At 36.7% G+C, this 8,322-nt stretch overlaps 1 pseudogene; it reads left to right on the forward strand.

Annotated features, from left to right (window-relative positions):
• Window positions 1-782: 782 nt before the first annotated feature.
• On the forward strand, window positions 783-2,503 carry LOC118720064 (annotated as a pseudogene).
• The last annotated feature ends 5,819 nt before the right edge of the window (window positions 2,504-8,322 follow it).

The following is an 8,322-nucleotide window of genomic DNA, read 5'->3' on the forward strand; positions in this document are numbered from 1 at the left end:
TTAACAATAGAAATCTGTGTCAATTTTGGAGAAAGGAGGAAAGTAAATTATTAGACATGTTTAGTTGAAGTATTAAGACATCTAATTAGAGAAGTCTTTTATGTAAGTAGAACTTTGTAACGAGACTGATGAGAGAGTTAGCAGTCATTTAAATGAAAAGGGGGTATTAAAATTGTAAGAATATATAGATTTTCAAAGTTGAAAAGTGAGAAATGAAACTGATGATTTCAATGAAAATGAAAAATAATCCTTAATTCATTGATGATCTTACTTTTCTACTGCATGTATACATTCAGACATCAAAGGTGGCCTTCTACTTGTGATGTCATGAAAATAATTCAGGAAAATGTGTAGTAGTGGAGTGTTTACTTATTTTTATACAATGAGCATCATATCATATTTTTGGAAACCAAAATAAAAGAAAATAAAGTACATCAGTGTTTTAAAATAGGAAATATGCCTCTGTTTAATATGACATTACTCCAGGTTACTATTAAGTACTTGAGTTCAATATCTACTCTTTCATACTGACTAGTGTAATAAAGGCAGATTCACAAACTATTTTCATCTATCATCATGATTTGCTTGAAACTTTTAAATGTTCCTGAATTAACATTCAGTTCAGCTTTGCTGACCTTCCAAAGCAATAAAGAGTTTGTAGATAAAAATTACCTGGGGGCATATATACTTCCTTAAAAATCAGCAGGAGGGCCAGAATCCTCATTCATCCATTCTTTCTCAGCCCCAGGCAGACCCAACCCAGCTCGCCATGCCTTAGGAACATGGCATTCTGGAGCACGGCATCTGCAGGGGCTGCAGGAGGTTGCTACAAAAGTGCCTCTCAAGACCAGGATAAGTTGGCCCATATCTTCTCGGCAACATCTCAGCCAAAGCTGTGCTGATGCTATTAGAACAAGCTTTGGACCAAAAGGAATGGATAAAATGATTCAAGATGGAAAAGGCGATGTGGCTATTACAAATAATGGTGCCACCATTCTGAAACAAATGCAAGTGTAACATCCAGCAGCCAGAATGCTGGTAGAGTTGTCTAAGGGACAAGATATAGAAGCAAGAAATGGCACTACACCTGTGGTCATCATTGCTGGCTCTCTCTTAGATTACTGAACTAAGCTTTTTCAGAAAGAGATTCATTCAACTATCATTTCAGAGTCATTCCAGAAGGCTTTTGAAAAGGGTATTGAAGTATTGGTTGACGTGTCTAGACCTGTGCAACTGAGTGACAGAAGAACTTTGTTAAATAGTGCAGCCACTTCATTGAACTCAAAGGTTGTCTCTCAGTATTCACATCTGCTTTCTCCAATGAGTGTAAGTGAAGTTATGAAAGTGATTGACCAAGGCACAGCTACTGGTGTATATCTTGGAGATATTAAAATAATTAAAAACTTGGTGGGACAATCCATAACTGTGAGTTGTGGAAGGGCTGGTTCTCACTCAGAAGGTGGCTAATTCTGGTATAACCAGAATCAAAAAGGCTAAAATTTGGCTTATTCAATTTTGCTTATCTACTCCCAAAATAGATATGGATAATGAGATAGTAGTTTCTGACTGTCCAGGTGGACCAAGTGTTTTCAGAGTAGAAAGCCAATAATCTAAACTTAGTGAAGCAAGTTAAAAAACAAAAAAGCCACACACAACACTAAGATGTAATATTCTTCTCATAAAAAGTCTATTCTAAGAGATGCTCTAAGTGATCTTGTATTACATTTCCTAAACAAAATGAAGATTATGATGGTTAAGGATATTGAAAGAGACATTATTGAATTCATTTGTAAGACGATTGGAACCAAGCCAGTTGCTCATATTGAACAGTTCACAGTTGAGTTGGCTGAGGAGGTCAATTTAAATGGTTCTGGCAAACTGCTCAAGATTACATGATGTACAAGTCCTGGAAAAACAGTTACAGTTGTTATTCATGGTTCTAACAAGTTGGTTATTGAAGAAGCTGAGCACTCCATTCATGACACCCTATGTGTTATTCTCTGCTTAGTGAAGAATATAGCTCTTATTGCAGGAGATGGTGCTCCAGAAATAGAGTCGGCTCTATGGTTAACTGAATATTCATGAACATTGAGTGGTATGGAATCCTACTGCATTTATGCTTTTGCAGATGGTATGGAAGTAATTCCATCTCACTAGCTTAAAATGCTGGCCTGAATCCCAATTATACAGTAACAGAACTAAGAAACCGTCATGCCCAAGAAGAAAAAAACTACAGTCATTAATGTCCAAAAGAGTGGTATTCCCAACATTTTGAAGGAATTGGTTGTCCAGTCTCTGTTGGTTTCTAGCAACTGAAACTGTCCGGGGCATTCTGGAAATCGATAATGTGGTAAACACTTAGTAATCTAGATAACATTGGCTGACTGGCACCATCATGGCCACTAATAGTGCGGCTAGAGTGGAAGATCACTGATGTTTCTTCTTGTTTGGGATATTGTTACCCTATGAATTCCTGGGCCCGCTCTTCCAGTTTGCATTTACTTGAAAGTATTAATGTTTTGGTTTCAAAACAAATCAGCAGGAAGCTCCATATGCCAAAGGTTAATTTGGTACCATATAAGAATCCTGAAGCATGCTAGGGATATAAGATGGTGTACAGTGGAACTTTCCTTCTTTATATTTTTCACATTTCAGCATAGTAGTAAACTCCAAGATTGTATAAGGAGTTTTAAATGATATTCAATAGAAATTATATAATTTTGTTAGGTTTTCCTGTGTTCAAAAGTGACACCCTAATCATCATAGATTATTATCTTACTTTCCTTTTATTTTATTTTTAACCAGAGGTCTGGTGCACGAATTCATGCACATTGAAATGAAATTAATTGGGAGGTGGCCAGTGGGGTGGGACTGGGCAAGACAGGCTGGACACCCCCTGGAGCCAATCTCCCATGGTCCCTCCCTGGCTGGCCACACCTGGGATGGCACCAGGGCTCAAAGGGGTCTGTGGAGTGAGCTCGGTCCCTCTGGCAGGTGGATCCCTCAGCCTGGCCTGTGAGGATCAGGCTGGAACCAACAGTCTGACATCTCCTGAGGGGTTACAGAGTGCAAGAGGGCACTCTATAAAGTTGCCGTCCTTTTTTTTTTGTGTTAATCCTCACCTGAGGATATATTTTTCCATTGATTTTCAGGGAAAGTGGAAAGACAGAAAAACATCTATGTGAGAGAAACACATTAATTGGTTGCCTCCTGTATGAGCTCTGAATAGGGCCTGTGCCAGGGAGGAACCTGCAAACAAAGTACTTGCCCTAGATTGGAATTGAACCCAGGACCCTTTGGTCTACAGACTTATGCTCTATCCACTGAGAAAAACTGGCTTGTGCCAGATGTACCCTTTTTTATTCCCATTGACCATGTATACCCCTTCCAGGCCCTCACCATGCTATCTTACCTAATAATAGACAAACATATAAATTGACCATACCTCCACTATGCCACCAGCCAATCAGCAGTGATATGCAAATTAACCCAACAAATATGACAGTTAATTTGCATACACAGGTGCCAAGTGAGTAAGGGGCATGGGACACTTGAGTCATCACCATGGTGATGATATAGGCGTTGTGCACCACCCTGGTCTCTCAGGGACTCTGAGCAGCGTGGGAAGGCAGGGCCTGAGCAGAAAGGGGCTGGGCCTGAGTGAAAAAGTGGTGCCAACAACCAGGGAAAGGAATGCCCATTCCAGCACGAATATTTGTGATTCGGGCTTCTACTTATCTATATCCATGGTCTATGCATATTTACATATAAGTTCCCCAGTCAATCTTCTTCCACCCCATACATACTCCCATCATCATCTACCCTCTAAAATTTGGCAGTCTGTTCCAAGGTTCTATGTCTCTGGATGTATTTTGTTCATTAGATTCAACATATGAGTGAGATCATGGATAGTTGTATTTCTCTGACTGGCTTATTTAGCTTAGCATAATACTCTCTAGGTCCTTCCATGCTGTCTCAAAGGGAAAGATATCTTTGTTTTAAATGCTGCTTAATATTCCATGGTGTAAATGTACCACAACTTTTTTAGTGAAATCTGTAGCAGAGAGACCATCCAAGCTAAACTGGGTGACTGACTTAACAGAACTCTGAGATTTCAAAAAAGTACATTGTTTTAAACCTCTATGTTTATGATGATTTATTACAGGAGAAAAATAAAACAAATGCAAATACAACGAAAAAAAAGACAAATATAGCTTTATAGTAAAATATTTCACTACCCATTTCTTGATAATTGAGGGAATCCTAACTATAAAATTAGAAGCCATATAATAGACTTGAAGAAGACTATTGACCAACAGGATCCAATTACACTTTCAGAATATTCCACAACCAACAATGGGATCCACATTATTAATAAGTGATGATTTTAATCTACTTCCTTTAGTTATACCAATCATTTAACAGTGGAAGGCTGGACTTAAAAGGGATCCTTTTGTGGAGCAACTAGAAATCTCATACATTGTTTTTGGAAATATAAAATTGTATAATCACTTAGGAAAGCAATTTAACGTTATTTTATAAATGTAAGTGCTCATATACCTATGGCCTAGCCTTTCTATTCCTAGGCTTTTACCCAAAAGATATGAAAGCATATAGCCATATAAAGTATTGAATATGAAGATCCATGACAATTCCATCTGTTATAATAAAAATTGGAAACTAATCCACACACTTACCCATAGGCAAATGGGTAAACATTTATTGGTACATTAACAAAATAACAATAGAAAGATAAATTAGATATATCCCAAAACATAGGTGAATCTGAAAATACTTATACTGAATGAAAGAATCTAGGCAAAACAGAATACATATTATATGATTGTGTTTATATAAAATTGTACAAAATGCAATCTAATCTACAGTGATGGAAAGCATATCAGTGGTTGCCTAGGGTGGGTTGCTTAAGAATAAGCATGCATGAGGGCTTACAAAGGGACTTTCGAGGGTGATTAAATATTCATTCTCTTGATTGTGATGATTGTTTCATGGGTGTATACACATGTTAAAACTTATTAAGTTGTATAATTTAAATATGTGCATTTATTCTGTCACTTTTGCTATTTAAAAAAATACCCCTGCTATAAGGTAACGATCATTCCAGAATCTGTATCTATAAGAGTCTAATATTCTAAGTGTCTGACCATCTGACCAGTCTCTATGACATGCACTGACCACCAGGAGGCAGACACTCAATGTAGGAGCTGCTGTGATGTGCACTAGTTATTTACAGAGAAATGGCACTGCAGACCTGGTGCCCACAAAGCAACAGGCTTCCCTCAAATAGTACACAGGCCCTGCTACCAACCCTGAGCAACACCACACTAAATTGCAGCTGATGCTGCTGAGACCCCATGGCACAAAATACGACCCACAGCCCAGCCCAGCCTGGAAATGGTAGCTGTGGGCACCAGGTAATGATGTCATGTAGTGATGTCCAGCTTCCTCTCCCTAGCAACTAACCTTACAGTTTCTTGAGCTCAGGAACATGACTTGTTTTACAGCCAGGTGGAAACATTTTGCACTTTAAACAAATGTCTATGAAGTGTTTTCCTGTGACTCATCTCATTTGATCCTCACAGAAGTCCTGGAGTAGGTAGATAGGAGACTCAGTAGAATCCTATTTTCTTTTCATTAGCAGGAAAATGGAGATTTAGAAAGCTTAGAAACTTGTCCCATCTAAAAAGAAGTAAAACATGGTTGACCTTGAAAATGACTTCAGGTTTTCTCACTGCACAGAATATAGTCAAACACTGCTACAGTTAAATAGTTTACCATTATTTCTCCCTGCATGATCTGTAATAATAATGTGCTTCATGTTGATTTTTACTGCTGTGTTTCTGACAATTACCTGAAAGAGAAATTAGGGTGCTTCACTGGGCTGGAAAAAGTTTAGCTAAATCAGAAAGCATGTCTAATATGTAAGTTGACCCACACATGTACGATACATATAAAGCTCTTGCTGGTACCAATAGCATGTGTGTGTTTTGATTGTCATTGTCTATTGCAAATTTGGTTGACACTTCTATTATAGAAAAAGGGCGAATAGCAATATTAAAATATTTCTTCTATCAACCAAAGGACTTGTATCCATGATCATTACCAATGGACACAAGACAGTTGGGCAGGGGGGTGGGATGAGGGCATTCGACAGGGGGTAAGGGAGGCTGGGGGAATGTCAATGGGGGAAAAAAAGGAGATATATGTACTATTATGTGTAATACTGTAAACATTAAAATAAAATAATATTTCTTCTAATTAATTTTCTTTCAATGTGCACAAATTTGTGTGCTGGGCCACTAGTAGAATATAATGAGCCAAGAATTATGTAGGAAATAAAATTAAGAAAAACACCATATGGAGAAAAAGAAGAATCAAAAAAGTCTGTTCTTTTGGTCATAATGCTTACAACATATCACCAATTGTTAACAGTAGAAACTGGAAATTAAAATGTTAATTTCACAATAAGTTTTTCAGAGTTCATAGAATCATTTTATGTCTTATGTTTATAAGTAAGTACATTACAAAATTTGTGTGGTTATTATTCTTCAGTAATTGCTCTTGGTAACTCTAGTAATTCCTTTCAATGTGTTTCTAAATTAAATTCAAACTGTATATATATATATATATATATATATATATATATATATGTGTGTGTGTGTGTGTGTGTGTGTGTGTGTGTGTGTGTGTGTATACCAGTTCTGTTTGACTTTTTAATTATGTAGTTAACATATTGTGGGAAATAACAAGCTATTTTTTGTGTGAGATACATTTTGTCTAAATGATATATTTATTCCATGAGGAAAAACTGCTTTGAGAGACAATTCATTTGTTCAGTTCATGGTTCTCAGTAATCATTTACACAATATCAAAAAGTAGATCCAGTAATGCTTAGTGTTTTGGTAATAATAGAAAACAAAAATCAACAAAACTTATATTATATGTGACATTGTTCTTTTACTCCATGAAATATGTACTGAGAAAAATATGTCTGTCCAACTATCCACATGAATTAGAACTTTTATGCTTATATTAGTGATTTTCTTAATGACAATCATATACTTTACAAAATGTTCCCCCTGATATTTTCAGCACCCAGAATAGTCATTAAGAAAATTACTTGAAGTGGCACTAACATTTATTATTCCTGATAGTAATGAAGAGTTTGAATCCAGGTTTCACATTTGAGTATGGAAACCATTTAAGTCCCAACCCTTCCTTTCCATACCATCACATATCTGGTGCATTATGTATGGAAACATGCCTGTCTCTTGAGATATTGGATCCTGTAGAAACTTCACAGCTTTACCCTACAAGTGGGATCCCTTCTTCAGACCTATTTTGTAGCCATTACAAAATGCAAACCAACTCTCTGATATGGTTTTGCCATTCCCAATCAGATTTACCTGCCTTGCTCTAAATAGAAGTTTCTTGTGTGGATAATAATTTTCTTAGTAATTATCAAGGTGTGTGATGTGTCCTAAGTTTAAATATTTGACTTATTAATGGGAAGGGTTCACTTCACCTCTGTGTAGGTGGTCATAAAACACTGAAATTGTTTAAAGATTTACCACATATAACCCTGTCATTGTCAGTACAACAATTTAAAGATTTACCACATATAACCCTGTCATTGTCAGTAAAACAATTTCTGTTTTGCAGGGGAAAAAAGAATCTTCTTGGAGTTTGTGTAAGCTGTCCAAAGCAACACAGACAATAAATGGAAGCATCAAAACTTGAACCAAATTCTGTCAAAATTCCAAATTCCTGCAGAAAATGGAAGGTCTGGTAGGGAGGGAAGATCATATCTTTGCATGCCTACAGGTAGCAAATTGAAGAAGTCTGAAAAGAAATATATTACTTAGTGGCCTTAAATCATTATTAAAGAGCACTAGGTCTATATGGCTTTAGTCAATAGGAAAACTGTAATGTGTGGATCTATTTTAGCCATTTTTTCCTAAAATTGGCAAGATAGTTGTAAAGTGTAAATGGTTAAAGTAATTCTAGGAAAGTTCTGCTATATAGGTACCAAATAGTCCTTTCCTTTGGCTATTTTTTTTACTCTATTATTTCTTATTGGTTTTGCCCAGGAAGAATTCTCACCTTTATCCTCAGATTCTGTGGGGTAATCTCTAACTACTTGGAATAGTCTGAAAACATGAATGTGCATTATTTATTGTTGACCTTGAGCACCACACCTATTGGTTTACACCAATGAGGTGACTCATAGTAGACTCTTTGTACCAGGTGATATAAGCCAGACCTGCAGAGAGTAGGTCTTCAACCACATGAACAATTAAT

This window comes from Pipistrellus kuhlii, unplaced genomic scaffold (assembly GCF_014108245.1).
Source record: "Pipistrellus kuhlii isolate mPipKuh1 unplaced genomic scaffold, mPipKuh1.p scaffold_m20_p_16, whole genome shotgun sequence".
Taxonomy (NCBI): domain Eukaryota; kingdom Metazoa; phylum Chordata; class Mammalia; order Chiroptera; family Vespertilionidae; genus Pipistrellus; species Pipistrellus kuhlii.